General features: G+C 40.0%; 1 protein-coding gene across 1 annotated transcript in view; it reads right to left on the reverse strand.

Moving 5' to 3' along the window:
• DNAAF6 (dynein axonemal assembly factor 6) overlaps nucleotides 1-18533 on the reverse strand; it is a 210508-nt gene extending 191975 nt beyond the window's left edge. The window contains exon 1 of the mRNA XM_056808926.1: nucleotides 18439-18533. The gene's annotated coding sequence lies outside the window, so the exon portion shown is untranslated. The remainder of the gene's footprint in view (nucleotides 1-18438) is intronic.
• Nucleotides 18534-19490: the final 957 nt, after the last annotated feature.

Below are 19490 nucleotides of genomic sequence, written 5' to 3' on the forward strand. Positions count from 1 at the left end.
GGTAAATTCAAAATGTTTCTTTTCTCCTTAAATTAAATAGAACACAGCTGTTTTAATCTAAGCAACAGGGCCATAAGGTCCTAGCTGGGGGAAGCTATTTCTAAACCTCCCTTGCCTTAGGGAACAAACAACCCAATTAACCGATTCTTGCTGGCAATACTAACTGACTGGAGTGTTCTTAACTAGCTGTGAGAAAACCTGGAGAAAGGAGCCCTGCTAGAGAGAGTATATTAAAATTTTAGCCTTGTCTCTATCTGCCCTTTCACCCAGAAGAGTTAATTGGATCAAAACTTTAAAAAGGGCCACACCCAAACACTTAAAAAAAAAACACTAAAAAAAACACATTAAAAAAATGTGGTTAGAGCCAGTATACAGCTAAATTAACTGGCTTTTCAGTAAAATAACCAAAATTGGACAAACATTGTTCTTTGTCTATTTCATAATCCGGGAGAATGTATGGCACTGGCTATACTCCACACTGCACCCGGTTGTGATTTTAATTGTTGGAGCTGTAATATTGTATCTATTTTTCTCTAAGAGAAACTTGGAAAATACCATACATAAGCTAGAGAATCAGATAGGAGAATTGTGTCAATCTCCCCTTGAAAAACATATTTCCCAGTCAAACCAACCAATTGTTCCTTCTACTACTCAACAGAATGTGGAACTAAAAGCTCAGCTTGAGTATAACTCAAGTTGACGGGAAATTATGTAGGAGAGTTTGGGGGAGATCATAGCTTTTATAAAAATAACAATGAAATGAATTTAAAACCACCCTAGAGTAGGAGTGACTTATCTTTCCATACTTCCTCATTATAAGAATCTCTGTCCCACCCTGCTCTACACAATATGGCTCCTAGTTCACAAACCTTGCCCTCCCATACCCAACTTACTCCTTCACCTACTACCCAATCCACTCCTTCCCCCACCCATGTTGACTGCCCCACCCCCTCTGCATCCTGCCCCCCAGTCCCTGCCCCTCCTTCCCACAATGATGACATAATGTTACCCTGGGAGACTTTTTTTTTTGCGGGACATGCTGATAAAACACCTTCAAAGATGAGGATGGGTGGTAAATCCAGCCCAAATTCAAAGCCCTGGTGCATCTGCAAAGTTCCTCAGGGTTGTATGGTTGGGTGAGGCACAAGTTGTACCAGCAGCTGTCATAGATGATCCACAAGGCTACCCGCTGCCCACTACTATAAAGGAGGTCCAAGTGTTTATGGGACTTTTAGGATATTGGAGAGCAGTTACAGCCCACCTGGCTCAGTGTTTGTGGCCCCCAGTTCTAGCAGCCAAGTGAAATGCTAGTTAGGAAAGGGTTTGGAAAGAACAACAAGCCTTCAAAAAAACTGAGACATTGGTCCAACACGTACAAACTTAAGGAGTTATACAGAAAGGACATCACTGTCACTCCTGAAGGAATGGGCTGGAGCTTGTGGCAAACACAGCGTAGCAGGCCATGTGCCTTTAGAATTGGGGTTTCCATTATGGAAAGAGGTGAAAACCAGATATGCCGCTATTGAAAAATGATCATTGGCAGTATACCTTTCACTACAACAAGTGGGGCTCCTCACAGATGGTGCAGGAGTTACTGTGGATACCACCTATCCCATCAAAGGGTGGAAACCACAATCAGTCTGGACTACATGGCATACCTACTTTCAACAACAAGGCCAGTGTCCTCGGAGCTAAAAGCCATTTAGGTCCTGTTACATTCGTTGCTCCCACTTCCAACAAGAAATAACAACTATTGACCCAGTTCCTAAACTCTCACAAGTTAAAGAAGGTGGGGGTAAGGGGGAGCAACTAGGTGGCTCAAGGAACCAGGCCTGAAGATGGAAGGTCCTGAGTTCAAAGTTGACCTTAGCTACTTCCTGGCTGTGTGACCCTGGGCAAGTCACTTCATCCCCATTGCCTAGGTCTTACCACTCCTGCCTTGGAACCAATGAACAGTAGTGATTCTAAGATAGAAGGTGAGTGCTTAAAAAAAGAAAGTATGGGGACTCTTCCTGGGGAGGTCTACAGATGCTCAAGCAAGGGCAGCCCTTCTACCTGGTGAACAGCAGTGATACAACCTACCACCAATACCATCTGGCTAGAGATGTACAGACTGTGGCAGCCATTGGGCAGAATTGTGAGCAGTTTGGATGGCAGTTTTGATGCAAACCTTGGCTTTTGGTGATATGCACAGACAGATGGGCTGTTATAAGACATGTGGACGAATCAATGGCAGAAAGATGAATGGTCTGTATTGGGCAAACCTTTGTGGAGCAGTGACGTGTGGCAAGATAAGTAGGCATGCCTAAGTGACCGCAAAGCCCAATTAACAGTGTGTCACGTCCTGGCACACTGCCCAGAGACACCACCCAGGAATAGAGAGGCAGATGCCTTAGCAGGTGATGGTCTCTGGACCAAGAACTGGTACTGTCAGCTGGATCCATTTTTTTAGTAAAGCAGCCACAGAGGAGCCAGAGTAGGCTGAAGAAAAGCACAGACTTCTGGGTTTCCCCTCGCAGAAAGAGACTAGGGAGAAACAGCTGCCCAGAGTCTAGTGTATGCCCATCAAAGGTCATGGCAAATAACCTGAGCCTCTGGACACATCCGTTAGAGCACCAAACCAGTGAAAACATGGCAGGTTGATTATATCAGGCCCTGCCCATGAGTGGGAGGTTCCAGGGGATCAACATGCAATCTAGAAACCCCAAACTTGTAGCCTGGTAGGATCTGATGAGGCCCAAGTTTTAGGACTGGCTTGTAAGTTGGAGACCCCCAAGTTTGCCCTTGTTGCCTGTTCCCATGAGAATCCACCCTGGAGGGAATCTCAGACTAGCAGTTTCAGACTGAATAATGAACCCTAAGGTAAATGACAATCCCGGTCAGGTGGGGCTAAGCAAATGCTACGTAAGTACTCTTTGTCTTCCCCATTTTTCTGATTATTTCAGAGTTCTGTGTTTTCCCCCAGTCAACAAGGGTATGCTTTAATATGTGTGGCCTGTTGCTGCTGTTGGGGGCTCATCTTTTGTTTTCAGAGGACCCATGATATTTTGACTTGCATTGGAATGAGGCGAGTTGCACAGTCACTAGCCTCACTCACTCTTCTAGGGTCCTCCAAGACTACTGGCAAGGCAGAAGTCAGGTTGACTGATACCCAAGATGCAGTGGCTAACCCTGGCCTCTCTGATGTGTGACCAAGCTCTAAGCGCTTCCCAATGCCTAACTCAGGTGCCCTCATGGTCATTGGAACACATTGTTCTCATCTGTCCGTTCTCCTGGGGAATATCTTCATGGTCTTGGGGTAACCTTCTCTCTAACTCACTAATAGGTCTGATGCCCCTTGGTTACCCCAACCCGGTCTAGTCTGCAGAGGCAGTTTACCAAGGTGTGACTGCTGTGCATGCTATAGCTTCTTGGAGCCACAAATGAGAGTTGGGTGACATCAAAGGTGGATGAGCAGCCCTGAAAAGGACTATGCAGGCTTTTAGACTAGAGGGGCTGGTCCTCCCTCAACACTCCTAAGGGACCACTGGGGAGACCCTGCATACTAAGCAAATTTACCCTTTTCTGAGGCCTGCTGGATGAGGACTGTTTTCCAATGGTACAATCATCTTTTCAATATTATTTGTAAAAATAGACTTGAATCCAGGACTTCAACCCCCAGAAGCCCTTGCTCCACTTCCCCAGAATGCTTTGTAATCTCACTGAATTCTCACCTGAACCGAGAGCAAAATCATTATTTAGAGGGGCTCTGCTCACGGCAAGCTCTTCTCTTCCTGGCTCTGCAAACAGACATGTCTCATGATGTGAGTGAAATTTGGGTGGGCCTCATGGCCCACCTAGCATGTGCTTCTCTTGCTTGTATTTTCTTTAACCCTTGACCTTTAATAAACCTCATAAAAATATAATACTCCTTGCAGAGAGAAACTAATTTCTCTCTGCCTCAGTCTCCCCTAAAATTTTTAATCTTTACACATTACACCTAATATTGGACCAGAGGCTGTACTAGCCCTCACCCATTTCACACAAACTGACTTTAATAATAGTATAAGGGCACAGGGTTTGTTCAAATCAGAAGTGATGTAAACACAGACGGTAGTATTACAAAATACAGTGGTACTAGATATCTTGACAGCCGCCCAAGGCAGAGCCCGTGCTGTAAAACAAACCTTCCTCTGTTCCTTTATCCCTGATGAATCATATAATATCACCAAATTACTGAAACATTATGCAAGCCCAAGTCTCTGCCTGGAACAAAGGCTAGATGCTACAGATTCTTTCTTTACCTCGCTAGGGGTGAGATGGAAGACAATCATACCAGTCGTGGTGGTTTTCCTTTTGCTTATATTGTTCTGACTCTGCTTGGATTGCTGTTGGGGATTGTGCCTCCAATGCAGTTCACTGGTAAGCTACACACAGAAAGAATTTATGAACTAGTCACAAAAGCGGGCTGGAGTGAAGGCTGGGAAGATGACTTCAAGGCTCGCAGTTAATATCAGCAGGAAAAGTAGCTCTATCCAGTGGGGAAACTTGCATGTGACCACAGGCCATCCTTGGCATTATGCCTTCTTTGTTCTATTTCTATATAATGTCTGGCCCAACCTGGAGTCAACACAGGGATCCACCATTTTGTTTTGTTACCACCCAGAGATGGTCTTGCTAGTAAATTCTCCTGATAAACCTATATACTACCATGCTGGCGTGCGCTGCCTCTTTCTTGGTATCTCAGTACAGTAGGACCTTGTTTTATCAGATCAATACATTCCAAGACCCTTTACGTGATTGAAAATCGTGCGTAAAGGCTGACCCCATTATAGAACAAGTATTTTTATATGGACATGTCAAGGTGTTCTATGACTTTTCTTTGACTTCTCCAATATTAGATGTAATGATATCCAAAAGATGATTGTACCACTGGAAAAAAGTTCTTCTCCAGCGCCACTCCTCTTCTACATTGGGACCATTATTAATAACTAAATAGCATTAATAAAAAAAAACAATGAAGCCTGAACAGCGAGAAGGAGCACGACTGGCCAATCTGCAGTGAGACTTTAAGCCCCTTGGGAGAAACAGTGTGGAGTTAGTGTGTAATTAAAATGTTTTATTTGCTTTCTATTTCTGCCTTTATTTTTCTCAACTGCCAATAGCATATGCCTGAATTTGCATTGGATGAGTTTGCATGAAACGGTGTCCTGCCCATGGAGGGACTATCCCTCTGCCAGTCCCAGTCTGCTCCCTTACATCCCCTCAGCCTGTTCAGGCACAGCCTTGCACCTGTAGGGGTTCTCAGATCACACTGCCTTTAAGCAGCGCATGGCATTTCCTTGAATGGCAGACTATTGACATAACTGTAATTCGGCCTATCATACCGGAAACCAAGGCTCAGAACGATATCAAGATAGGGTCCCAAGCAAGAGGGCCCACCTGAGTGGCAAGCCCCCTTAGTCCCAGCTCCAGGGTAGAAGCGATCATTATTATCATCTCCTCTGGTTAGAGTAACACTTAGTTAACCACCACACACCAGGTCTTTTCTTATTCATCCTTCCTACTTTAAATCCATCCTGGTGCAGAAATCAGTCATAAGAAAGTAAGAAAAGAATCACATTCTGCAGGGTCACTCACCCATCACAAATACAAATACATTCAAAACCCAGACAAGATGCCAGCCCCGACAAGATCCTTCGCTCACAGACATCCACTTCTCAAAGACCACGGTAAAAATAATAGCTTTAATTCTGGCTCTATTGATTCAAAGGAGGAACTCCAATACATACTCCAGGTACAATTTTAAAAAATGTAACTAACACTTTATTTTTTATTAAAAACTGTTTTTTACCAATTACTGTTATAACGAGTTGCCACACACGTTTTCCTAAGTTATCTGATCAAACTCATCTCCTTCCTTTGCTTCTCTTCCCTCTTCTCTTCTAATGCTGTCAAGTGATTTGATCTTCCAGGTACAACTTTATCATTTTCATAAATAATAGCCAAATGATTTAGCAGATGTTTATTTTTTTATTTTAATAACAAATTTCTACATGTTTTCCAAAGTTACATGATCCATATTGTCTCCCTCCATTCTTCTGGATGCTGACAAACACTTCAATCTAGGTTATATAGGTATTATCATGTGAAACTTATTTCCATATTATTCATTTTTACAACTAATAATTTTATGAAACCAAAAATCCAAACCACATACCCAAAAAACAAGTAATTTATTAGATTTTTAAAAACTCTTACCTTCTGTATTGGTTCCAAGGCAGAAGAGTGGTCAGGGCTAGGCAATGGGGGTCAAGTGACTTGCCCAGGGTCACACAGCTAGGAAGTGTCCAAGGCTAGATTGGGAAACCAGGACCTTCTATTTCTAGGCCTGGCTCTCAATCCACTGAGCCACCCAGCTGCCCCCAATTTATCAGATTTTCAAAAATCCTTCTTTGTGAAATAAACTTGTAAAACCTCATACTTCAGCTGTGAGATGTTCTAGTGTCTCCTTAAAACCATTTCATTACATTAGAATTTTACAACCTGCTGTCAGCAAGTCTGATAGCATTTTATGATCTGCCCAAATAGAAGGCCCCAAGGAACTTTGTAGGACTCCAAAGAATTTTATAGATAAGAAAAAAAAGTCTGTGGTCCATTTCCCACTCAGTACATTATTACTATTATTATTATTATTATCATTATCATTATCCTTTTTTTTAAAACCACCCTTATCATTATATCACTCTATAGGTACCTTTTTTCAAATTCTCCGCATTACTTATATAATGACTTCCCCCAAATCACAGTACAAAAGAAAGTAGAAGTCTAACAATAACATAAACAATATTATGGAATTTTAAAACATAAAACAAGACATTGCCAATCAAATAACATCAATTCATTTGAATGCGTTTCCAAGTCATCTTACATGGAAAATCACTTCATCCATCTATCAATGAGTCATTCTATAATAATCAAATAAAAAACCAGAATAGAGTAATTATACTTCATTCTTATTCATGAAGTTTCTAAAGCCCATCACCTTAAAGCCAAATATAAAGCATGTTTCTCCTTTAGGTCTGACAATCTAGAGAGGGTCGAACATCACAATTATCCAAAAAAGAGAACACATCTCACTTTAAATGGTACCACATTATAATCTCGTTTTAGGACAAGCTCAATAAAATCAAATGGGGAGTTACAGTCATAAATGGTATCATTCAAAATCTCAATTTTCCCAAGGGCCATTAGCTGCTAGCAGAGTCGGCGGCTTTCAGTTAGCTCAGTTCCAGAGTTTTGTGGCAACAGTTGCATATTTGGGGGCCAATGGGGATGTCCTAAAGCATTGAAATTGATAACAATAATATTAGGACAATATCTCACATACAGAGATTAGAACACACCCTTCTAACAGTCCTTCACCAATAGTTTTAGGTATCCTATACTCTATTCTATGCTGTAAATGTATTACTATAGTTTCCAGTTGGTAAATGTAACTTGACAGAATACTGTTAATATCGAGGGACTTCTGGGTAAACATAGTGGCAATCTAGACGCGAATTGCTTCCTCTCCCCCAAACCGAATGAAATAGACTACCTCAAAAGAGCATAAAAAGCATCTTTAGAAGATCGGAGGGACTCTCCAGCAGCCCACAGCAACGAAGGTACATGGGATTGGAACACTTCCACAATATAAGAGGGAGAGAAAGCTCGCTGCCAAGCGTGAGCTGAGCTGGGCTGCCCTCCTCCACCCAGGAGTAGGGACCAGTGCACTCACCAGAGACAGTGAGTGAGTGAAGAACATCTCTGCAGTGAGTGGGGAACACTCCAGGGTCCTTGGGATCTAAAGAGGACTCCCAGAGAACTACCCCTCAGAGCAGTTTCACTGGAGAGCACGCAGAAGGTGGGCAGCTCCTGCAAACTGTGGAGGCTGCAGAGGCTCTAGAAATGGCCTGAGGCAAAATCTCCTCCACTCCTTGCTGTAGTGAGGGGGGGCACACTAGAGTCCCTGGGAACTGACAAGGACTACCAGAGAACTACCCTAGGGAGCGGTTTTACAGGGGAAGCCTGGACGCAGGGGAGAGAAGAGACCACAGACTTCATGGGCTAACAAACTTCGGAGGCTGGGAAGAATCAGCCTGAGGCAAAAACATCAAAATCCGCCCATTTCACTCAGATTCCTGACTGAAAAGGAAAGGGAAAACCACCAAAGAGATGACTCAGGGTGCCCAAGATCAACCCTCCAAGAAGAAAGGGAAAAAAAGTGACTATTGAAAACTTTTATGGAGGGAAAACAGATGAAAAAGGGGATGAAATGCAAACAAAATCAAAACACGACCCCCAAAATGGAAACTATTCACAAGCTCTGGAAGAACTCAAAATGGAGCTTATCCAAAAGATGGAAACCTTCTGGCTAGAAAAATGGGAACAAATTCAGAAAGAGGTCCTCAGCCTGACAGACAAAATCTCACAATTGGAGCTGGAAGTCTCTAACAGAAGGGCAGACCAAACTGAAAAGCAAAACCAGTCCTTAAAGACCACAATTAAGCAACTGGAAGACAGTGATCTTGCAAAACAGCAAGAATTAATACAGCAAAGTCAAAAAATTAATGACTTAGAAGAAAACATAAAATATCTCACTGACAAGGTGACAGACCAGGAAAACAGAGGAAGGAGAGAAAACTTGAGAATCATTGGTCTACCTGAAAAAAAAAACCAGAGATTAACAAAAATATCGATGCCATACTACAAGAAATCATCAAAGAAAATTGCCCCGATGTTCTCAAACAAGAGGGCAAAATAGAAATCGAAAGTTCATAGAGCAAACACCCTCTATACTAAATCCCCAAAAGGCAATCCCCAGGAATGTAATCGCCAAATTCAAGAGCTTCCAAGCTAAGGAGAAAATATTACAAGAAGCTAGGAAGAGAAACTTCAGATACAGAGGGGCATCAATAAGGATCACACATGACCTAGCAGCGAACACGCTAAGAGACCATAAAGCCTGGAACACGATATACAGAAAAGCAAGAGAACTGGGTCTTCAGCCAAGAATCAGCTACCCATCAAAACTGACTATATACTTCCAGGGGAAAGTATGGGCATTCGACAAAATAGAAGATTTCCAAATATTGATAAAGAAAAGAACAGAACTCAGTGGAAAGTTTGATATCCAAACACAAAGAGCAAGAGAAACATGAAAAGGTAAATATGAAAGAAAGGGAAAAGGAGAAAAGTGCTTTATTTTTTCTTTTATTCAAACCCTCTTCTATAAGGGCCACAATTAGATCAAATTATACATACTATCATATGGGGGAAATGTTATATGCGACTTTCAAAAATTGTATGCATTAATAGAGTAATCAGAACAATCACTCATAGGGAAAGATTGGGGCATTAACATGATTTAGAGGGGAGGGAGAAAAAAAAGAAAGAAAAAGGAAAGAGGGAATCAATGAAGGTACTAAGATATACTTGAAGAAATAGAAATAAATTAAATAGAACAATCTTTGTCACACAAAGATATACACAGGAAGGGGAGGGGAAGAATTCTCTTATAAGAAGGAGAGGGAAAGAGTGCTAAGTGGTAATACTAAAACCTTACTCTCAGTGAAATCAGTTCTGAGAGGGAAGAGCATCTAGATCCATTGGGATCTTGAATTCTATCATATCCAACAGGGTAAGGAAGAAGGGAAAACCAAGGGGGGTAGGGGGGAGGGGACACCAAAAGGGAGGGAAGGAGAGGGGGAGGGGAAGGGAACAAAAAAGGAGGGGCTAGAAAGGGAAGCATAACAAGGGAGGGGACTAGTGGGACTGATGTAAAATAAACCACGGGTTCAAAAGGTAATAGCAAAAGAAGAAAGGTCAGAATTAGGGGAGGATATCAAAATGCTGGGGAACTCACAAATGACAATCATAACATTGAACGTGAATGGGATGAATCCACCCATAAAACATAGATGAATATCAGAGTGGATTAGAATCCAAAACTCTACCATATGTTGTCTTCAGGAAACACACGAGGCGGGTAGAAACTCACAAGGTCAGAATTAAAGGTTGGAGTAAGACCTATTGGGCCTCAACTGACAGAAAGAAGGCAGGAGTTACAATCCTGATATCTGACAAAGCTAAAGCAAAAATAGACCTGATTAAAAAGGATAGGGAAGGTAAATACATCCTGATAAAAGGGAGTATAGACAACGAGGAAATATCACTAATCAACATGTATGCACCAAATGGTATAGCATCTAAATTTCTAATGGAGAAACTAGGAGAATTGAAGGAGGAAATAGATAATAAAATTATACTAGTGGGAGATCTGAACCAACCACTATCAAATTTAGATAAATCAAATCAAAAAATAAATTAAAAAGAGGTAAAAGAGGTGAATGAAATCTTAGAAAAATTAGAGTTGCTAGATATATGGAGAAAAATAAATAGGGATAAAAAGGAATACACCTTTTCAGCAGCACATGGCACATTCACAAAGATTGACCATGTACTAGGACATAAAAACATGGCAAATAAATGTAGAAAAGCAGAAATAATCAATGCAACCTTTTCAGATCATAAGGCAATAAAAATAATGATCAGTAAGGGTACGTGGATAGCAAAATCAAAAATCAATTGGAAATTAAATAATATGATACTACAAAATTGGTTAGAGAACAAATCATAGAAACAATTAATAAGTTCATTGAAGAAAATGATAATGGTGAGACATCCTTTCAGACTTTATGGGATGCAGCCAAAGCAATACTCAGAGGAAAATTCATATCCCTGAGTGCATATATTAACAAATTAGGGAGGGCAGAGATCAATGAATTGGACATGCAAATCAAAAAACTTGAGAACAAACAAATTAAAAAACCCCAGAAGAAAACCAAACTAGAAATCCTAAAAATTAAGGGAGAAATTAATAAAATTGAAAGTGATAGAACTATTTAATTAATAAAACCAATTTATCATTCTTTGCGGATGATATGATGGTCTACTTAAAGAATCCTAGAGAATCAACAAAAAAGCTAATCGAAATAATCAACAACTTTAGCAAAGTTGCAGGATACAAAATAAACCTACATAAGTCATCAGCATTCCTATATATTTCCAACACATCTCAGCAGCAAGAATTAGAAAGAGAAATCCCATTCAAAATCACCTTAGACAAAATAAAATACTTAGGAATGTATCTCCTGAGACAAACACAGGGACTATATGAACACAACTACAAAACACTCTCCGCACAATTAAAACTAGACCTGAGCAATTGGAAAAACATTAACTGCTCATGGGTAGGACAAGCCAATATAATAAAAATGAACATCCTACCCAAACTGATCTATCTATTTCGTGTCATACCCATTGAACTTCCAAAAAATTTTTTTACTGAATTAGAAAAAAACATAATAAAGTTCATTTGGAAGGACAAAGGATCAAGGATATCCAGGGAAATAATGAAAAAAAATACAAAGGAAGGAGGACTTGCAGTCCCAGATCTCAAACTATACTATAAAGCAGTGGTCATCAAAACAATTTGGTACTGGCTAAGAGACAGGAAGGAGGATTAGTGGAATAGACTTGGGCTAAGCGACCTCAGCAAGACAGTCTATGACAAACCCAAAGATCCCAGCTTTTGGGACAAAAATCCACTATTTGACAAAAACTGCTGGGAAAATTGGAAGACAGTGTGGGATGGATTAGGTCTGGATCAACACCTCACACCCTACACCAAGATAAACTCAGAAAGGGTGAATGACCTGAACATAAAGAAGGAAAGTATAAGTAAATTAGGGGAACACAGAATAGTATACATGTCAGACCTTTGGGAAGGGAAAGACTTTAAAACCAAGCAAGACATAGAAAGAGACACAAAATGTAAAATAAATAATTTTGATTACATCAAATTAAAAAGGTTTTGTACAAACAAAACCAATGTAACCAAAATTAGAAGGGAAGCAACAAATTGGGAAAACAATCTTCATAACAAAAACCTCAAAGGTCTAATTACTCAAATTCATAAAGAGCTAAAGCAACTGTACAAAAAATCAAGTCATTCTCCAATTGATAAATGGGCAAGGGATATGAATAGGCAGTTTTCAGCCAAAGAAATCAATACTATTAATAAGCACATGAAAAAGTGTTCTAAATCTCTGATAATCAGAGAGATGCAAATCAAAACATCTCTGAGGTATCACCTCACACCTAGCAGATTGGCTAACATGACAGTGAAGAAAAGTAATGAATGCTGGAGGGGATGTGGCAAAGTGGGGACATTAATGCACTGCTGGTGGGGTTGTGAATTGATCCAACCATTCTGGAGGGCAATTTGGAACTATGCCCAAAGGGTGATAAAAGACTGTCTGCCCTTTGATCCAGCCATAGCACTGCTGGGTTTGTATGCCAAAGAGATAATAAGGAAAAAGACTTGTACAAGAATATTCATAGCTGCGCTCTTTGTGGTGGCCAAAAATTGGAAAACGAGGGGATGCCCATCAATTGGGGAATGGCTGAACACATTGTGGTATGTGTTGGTGATGGAATACTATTGTGCTCAAAGGAATAATAAAGTGGAGGAATTCCATGGAGACTGGAACGACCTCCAGGAAGTGATGCAGAGTGAGAGGAGCAGAACCAAGTAAACATTGTACACAGAGACTGATACACTGTGGTATAATCGAACGTAATGGACTTCTCCATTAGTCTCAATGCAATGTCCCTGAGCAACCTGCAGGGACCAAGGAGAAAAAAACACTACCCACAAGCAGAGGACAAATGGTGGGAGTAAAAACATTGAGAAAGGACAACAGCTTGACTACAGGGGTGGAGGGGATATGATCAAGGAGAGACTGAATGAACACCCTACTACGGAAACCAATAGCAGGGAAATGGGCTTGGGTTGAGAACGCGTGTGACACCCAGAGGAATTATGCATCACCGATGGGAGGGGTGGGGGAGGGGGAGAAAAAAAGTGATCTTTGTTTCTAATGAATAACATTTGAAAATGACCAAATAAAATAATGTTTAAATAAAAAAAAATTTTAAAAAGAATACTGTTAATATCAAATTGCTAACTGGCATATCTTCAAAAATTTCCCATACCCTCTGAATCAATCTCCTTCCAAAACATCGAATTCTTGACTTTCAAACTCTTTATTCACCTAGTCAATGCAAACAGACTCCAAATCTCTTTACCTTTCCACCCATTCTCTTCTGCTATCTCTTGGATTTTCTCTCATTTTTCTCTTCCAATGGGCTCTGATGAAAGCCCTTCCAACTCCAAGGCTGACCCCTTCTTGTTATACTCTGATTTAACCCTTCTCTTTAACTTCATTAATTTTCTTAATTTACATCTCCTCCATAGTTCTGAATTATGTTATATATGATTATTTGAGTACATATATACTCCAACACTATACTGAATCTTTCCTGTATGAACTTTCTGATCTTTTACATTTTGAATTGCACTCTGTTTCAAATTCTTTTAGGTGACTTTGCCTCTACTATACCTAAATAATCAAGTTTGGTTAAATCATTCCCAGAAGAAAATATAAAGATAAAGCATCATCCAATAACACCTATAGGCTGCAGAATGTGATCTGTTTGTTTAGCCCCTCACCTTCTGCTGTTCCAAGGCAGAAGAGTGGTGAGGGCTGGGCAATGGAGGTTAAGCAACTTACCCCAAGGTTACACGGCTGAGGCCACATTTGAACCCAGGACCTCTCATCTCTAGGCCTGGCTCTCAATCCACTGAGCTACCCAACTGCCCCCTCTGAACTATTTTTTAAATGCTTTTTTTAATTTTTTTTCTCTGGGTAGTGAAAATACCTTCTACTAAAACAATGATTTTTAAAAACAGTTTAAAGGGTTATTTGCATGTAATCTTGGTTTTCAAAATGTGCCAACCAAATGTTCAGTATATTTCAGCATTTATAAAAACGCTCACACCATAATTAAAAATTTACAGTCCAGATTTTGATTACAAATGTAATCTCTAATCATTTTACAGCACTACAAACTCTCCTTTCACCTGAACTTGACAAGGGTTAAGATCAAGAAGAGATTTCTCTTGAAGTTTTTCCTTATTGCCCACTGCAAGTCTTATCAAAGTATCAGTGGAAGTAAGTCCCCATTTACTGAGAAGGAGAGTTTAGCACAGGAACTGAAACACATGAAACTGAACAAGGAGACCTTTTCCAGGTATAAAATTTAGTGATTAACTTAAACTCATGCAAAACTTTAATTTCAAAAATTATCATCTCAGGGCAACTAGGTGGCTCAGTGGCTAGAAAGCCACGTCTGGAGGAAGGAGGCCCAGGTTCAAATCCGGCCTCAGATACTTCCTAGCTGTGTGACCCTAGACAAGTCACTTTACCCCATTTGCCTAGCCCTTATACCTCTTCTGTCTTAGAAATAATACAAAGAGGGTCAGGTAGGTGACTCAGTGGATAGAGTACCAAGTCTAGAGATAGGAGGCCTTAGGTTCCAATGTTACCTCAAACACTTTCTAGGTGTGTGGGCCTGGGCAAGTCACTTAACCCCAATTGCCTAGCCCTTGGTACTAAAACTTGTATTGAACCAGAAGGTAATATTGTTTGTTTGTTTTTTTAATTACCATCTCCTTTGACAGGCAATTTAGAGGAGACATACCAAATGACTGGTATCATCATAGTCTTCCTCACTTTTTTAAGCTCCTTAAATTTGCTTCAATTTGATTGTTCTGACTACTTTTCTTGGAAAGGATTAGGGGAATGTTTTGTGCTAGGCTCCTTGCTTGCATAGTGTTTTGATTAGCAAAACCAGTAAGCACTTCTGTAGGGATAAGTGTCACAGCCAATTGTTGGATAGCTTGTTTTTTCCCTCAATTTAGGGCAGAAGTTTTTATTCCCAAGGTCTCCCCAATAGTAAGAGATTGGAGCAGAAACTATCGGGCTCCAACTGAGACAAAAAAAGCATGATCTCAGATAGAGATGAAGCAAAAATTGATCTAATATAAAAAGATAAGGAATGTAATTACATCTTGATAAAAGGTAAACAATGAAGTATTAGCAGTACCTAACATATATGCATCCAAATGGTATAGCATCCAGATTTTTATAGGAGAAACTAAAGGCGATTAAGGAGGGAATAGACAGTAAAACTACACTAGTGGGGGACCTTAACCTTCCTATATTAGAAACAGATAAATCTAACCAAAAAATTAATAAGAAGTAAAGGAAGTGAATGAAATTTCAGAAAAGTCAGATTTAATAGCTATCTGGAGAAAATTGAATAGGGATAAAAGGAAAATACCTTCTTTTCAGCAGCACATGGTACATATACAAAAATTGACCAGGTACCATAAAATTGACATAGTTCGCATAAAATTTGCATTAAAATTGCCAGGGTCGGGGGCAGCTGGGTAGCTCAGTGGATTAAGAGCCAGTCCTAGAGACGGGAGGTCCTAGGTTCAAATCTGGCCTCAGCCACTTCCTAGCTGTGTGACCCTGGGCAAGTCACTTGACCCCCATTGCCTAGCCCTTACCGCTCTTCTGCCTTGGAGCCAATACACAGTATTGACTCCAAGACGGAAGGTAGGGGTTTTTTAAAAAAAAAATTGCCAGGGTCTGTCCAAATGTGTAAAAAAGCTATTTGTGGGGGTATTGATTTTCTGTAGCCAATCTAAGGCCACATGGGATATAAAAATCAAAGGATCCTTTTCAGAGTCAAGGATTTCTATCCCCTGAAATTAATCCTGTTCAAAAAAATATTCAGAGAGATTTTTAAACTTAGATAATTACATTCCATGAAAGGAATCTTTTCCAAATTAACCAGGAGATAGCAATACCAGATATTAAACTATACTATAAAGCAGCAATCACCAAAACAATATAGTACTGGTGAAGGGTTAGAAGGGTAGATCAATGGAATAGACTTGGGGTAAATTACCTCTGCAAGATAGTGTACAATAAACCCAAAGATCCCAGCTTTTGGGACAAGAACCCACTATTTGACAAAAACTGCTGGGAAAATTGGAAAACAGTTTGGGAAAAATTAGGTTTAGATCAACATCTCACACCCTATACTTAAATATTCAAAGTAGGTAAATGACTTAAATTAAAGAGAGAAATTATAAGTAAATTAGGTGACCATAGAATAGTATACCTGTGAGATCTATAGGAAAGAAAAGAGTTTAAGACCAAACAAGAGATAGAAAATATTACAAAATGCAAAATGAATAAATCTGATTACATTAAAAGTTTTTGTACAAACAAAACCAATGCAACCAAAATGAGAAGGTAAGCAACAAATTGGGAGGGGGGATTTTTTACAACAAAATTCTCTGACAAAGTCTAATTTCTCAAATATACAAAGAAATAAGTCAAATTTATAAGCAATCAAATCATTCTCCAATTGACAAATGGTCAAGGGATATGAATAGGTGGTTTTCAGATAAAGAAACCAAAATTACCAACAATCATAAGAAAAAATGTGCTAAATTCCTCCTGATTAGAGAAATGCAGATCAAAAACAACTATGAGATACCACCTTACACCTAGCAGACTGGCCAATATGGCAGGAAAGGAAAATAATAAATGTTGGAGAGGGTATGGCAAAGTTGGGACACTAATGCATTGCTAGTGGAGGTGTGAATTGATATGGCCATTCTGGAGGGCAATTTTGAATCATGCCCAAAGGGCTTTAAAAGAATGAATGCCCTTTGATCCAGCCAAAACACTACTAGGTTTATATTCCAAAGAGATAAAAAAAAAATCTCTGCAAGGATCTGTGTGTATAAACATATTTATAGCCTCGCTCTTTGTGGTAGCAAAAAATTGGAAAATGAGTGTGGGTCCATCGATTGGGGAATGACTGAGCAAATTGTGGTATCTGATGGTGATGGAATACTATTGTGCTATAAGAAATGATTGAATTGATGGATTTCTATAAGAACTGGAAAGACATATATAGACTGGCTTGGAATGAAATAAACAGAACCAAGAGAACATTATGCAAGAAACTGTAACATTGTGGGATGATCAAATGTGACTGACTTTGCTGCTAGCAGTAATGCAATGATACAGGACAATTTTGAGGGACTTATGAGAAAGAACGCTATCCACACTCAGAGAAAGAACTGTGGGAGCAGAAACGCAAAAGAAAACATGTGATCTATCACTTGTTTATATAGGTATGTGAAGGGATCCGATATGATGAATCCTGAGGATTATGAAAATATGATCAAAGCTGATCCCAATGAACAATGGTTAAGGGTCAGTGGATGCAAGATATGGTTGCAAAACCAATTTTCTTGTTGTGGCTATATTTAATAATTCACAAGATTGATTTGTTCTGGATCCTTCTATCAGAGAATTGGCTTGGGGTAAATTATCTGACAAGCTCCAAGGCAGAAAGAAGCACTAGAACTTGTGGCTATAGGGGAACAAGGTCTCTTCCTGGCTATTCCCCAGTTGATGGACATGGGATGATTTTTTTAAACCAAGGGATGAGAAAGAGGGATGCACTGTCAGTTAGTGAGCTCCTCCACTACTCAGGTAAAGTCAATACTGAGTGTCTACTTCAGGAAAAGTTGGAGGTACCTCAGATTGGGGAGCAGAGCTTAGAACAATGTCTCTGTCTTTGGAAAGGCTGCCATTTGTAGCTCATTTATCAGAGATATGAAACATGCAAGTTCTTGGACAAAATGATTGGGCCCAAAATTTTTCAGAGGCTTCTCATTTAATCTAAATTAAGAGTGAACTTGAGGCAGCAGAGTTACTCAGTAGATAGAGAGCCAGGCCTGGAGATGAGAGGTCCTGAGTTCAAATTTGGCCTCTGATGCTTCCTAGCTGATAAACCTAGGCAAGTCACTTGACCCCAATTGTTTAGACCTTACAGCTCTTCTGCCTTTGGGATCAACATTTGGTATTGATTCGAAGACAGAAGGTAAGGGTTTTAAAAAGACTGTACCTTCTGGATTTTAGGTTGTGTGAATAAATGGATGCTGCCAGCAAGGCAATGTCTGTTTCTTGTCTTGTACATGAGTTTATGTTGTTATCTGTTCAGTATAAAAGACAGTCTATAAACTGAACTGTAAGAATTTAAAATTTAGGTTTTATGCTAAATATGAAAGTTCTAAAGGAATACTGTGGTCGCTGTTTTAAAAATATTACAGCTTAAGTCAAAATGACTTTTAGCAGCTTTATTTACAGAGAAGTGGAAAGAGTGAACGTGGGGAAATAGAGATAAAGAGACAGATTTTTAACAAGCTTACCAGCCCTCCTCCGGTGAAGTGAGGGCCAGCCCAGCAGGGGCTTCCCCAAGTCCCTTGTCCCCATTGGATTTCCTGGTAAGCTTCAAGCCCAAAGTCTGGTGGTGTCTTCAGCCAGAGTTCCACCAACACAGCCTCCTCCAAAGCCAAGGCAGGAATCTCCAGAACCAATCTCTCCAGAAGCCAGGATAGGAAGGCCAGCTACTCACCCAGAAAGCCGTCACAGGACCCAGGGAAAGAGTCTCCTCTTCCAGTCCAGCTCACCGACACAGTGTCTAAAGAAGAACTCCAAAGGAGAAGTTCAAAGGAGAAGTCTCCTTGGACAGCAAGTTCCAGACTTTCCAGAACCAATCGCAGTCTTTTAATTTGCCTAGCACTACCCAGGGGTGGGGCAGCAGCCTCTGGAGTTGTCACCTACTTTAGCAAGTGACTTGTAAACTCTCTTACTTAGTGTCAAATAGGGGAACTTTAAGTTCTTGATTTGATTTGTTTATTTTTAAGACAAGGGGAGAGTCAATGCTATCTCCACAGAACTGAAGGCTATTTAAAAGATATTCTTTGGACAATTCCCAAAACAGCATACAAAATGGAAAAAATCAAAAGGGAAATTAGATATAGTTTACAATATTCTAGTATAGACCTGACATTCAGCCAAGAGGCAATGAGAATCTATCAGGGGCTGTTAAAAGTAGAAAATTCTAAGCATACAGCTCTGCATACTGTTATTACCTCATCTATAACCAGCTTCAAGATTTGATTCTCCAAAAGCAAGAAAACAGAAGCGATTTTCCACTTAAACAGGGACCATGCATGGGCGTGCAGGCCCCTCATTTTCCCCAGCTACCTCTTTTAGGGGATAACTTAGAAAAACAAAACACAAAAAGCTAGGATTTGGGAACCGTTGCATTAGAAGGGGTTTTGGTTGTTTTGTTTTTCTCCTTTGGAAAGCTGGCAAGTGACGGCTTTGCAACATTTAGAGATTTGGTCCTCTTGGATCAGAATTCTGTGCTAACTCTGAGCAAGATTGAATCTGGAAGAGAAAGTAGTCTGCATTTGGTTAATGAATCTCTAAAGTATTCAAATGTATCTATTCCAGACCATGAAAGTATCAACTCACACTTGGTCAAGAAACCATGCTGGAGGCTCTGTACCATGCTGGAGACTTTGTTGCAATTGAGCTTGAATATAATCTTCCCAAGAAATAACAGGAAGATCCCTCCCTAAATGAATGTCAAGTTGTTTTCTGGAATCTATGTTCAAA

This window comes from Monodelphis domestica, chromosome X (genome assembly GCF_027887165.1).
Source record: "Monodelphis domestica isolate mMonDom1 chromosome X, mMonDom1.pri, whole genome shotgun sequence".
NCBI classification, from domain to species: Eukaryota; Metazoa; Chordata; class Mammalia; order Didelphimorphia; family Didelphidae; genus Monodelphis; species Monodelphis domestica.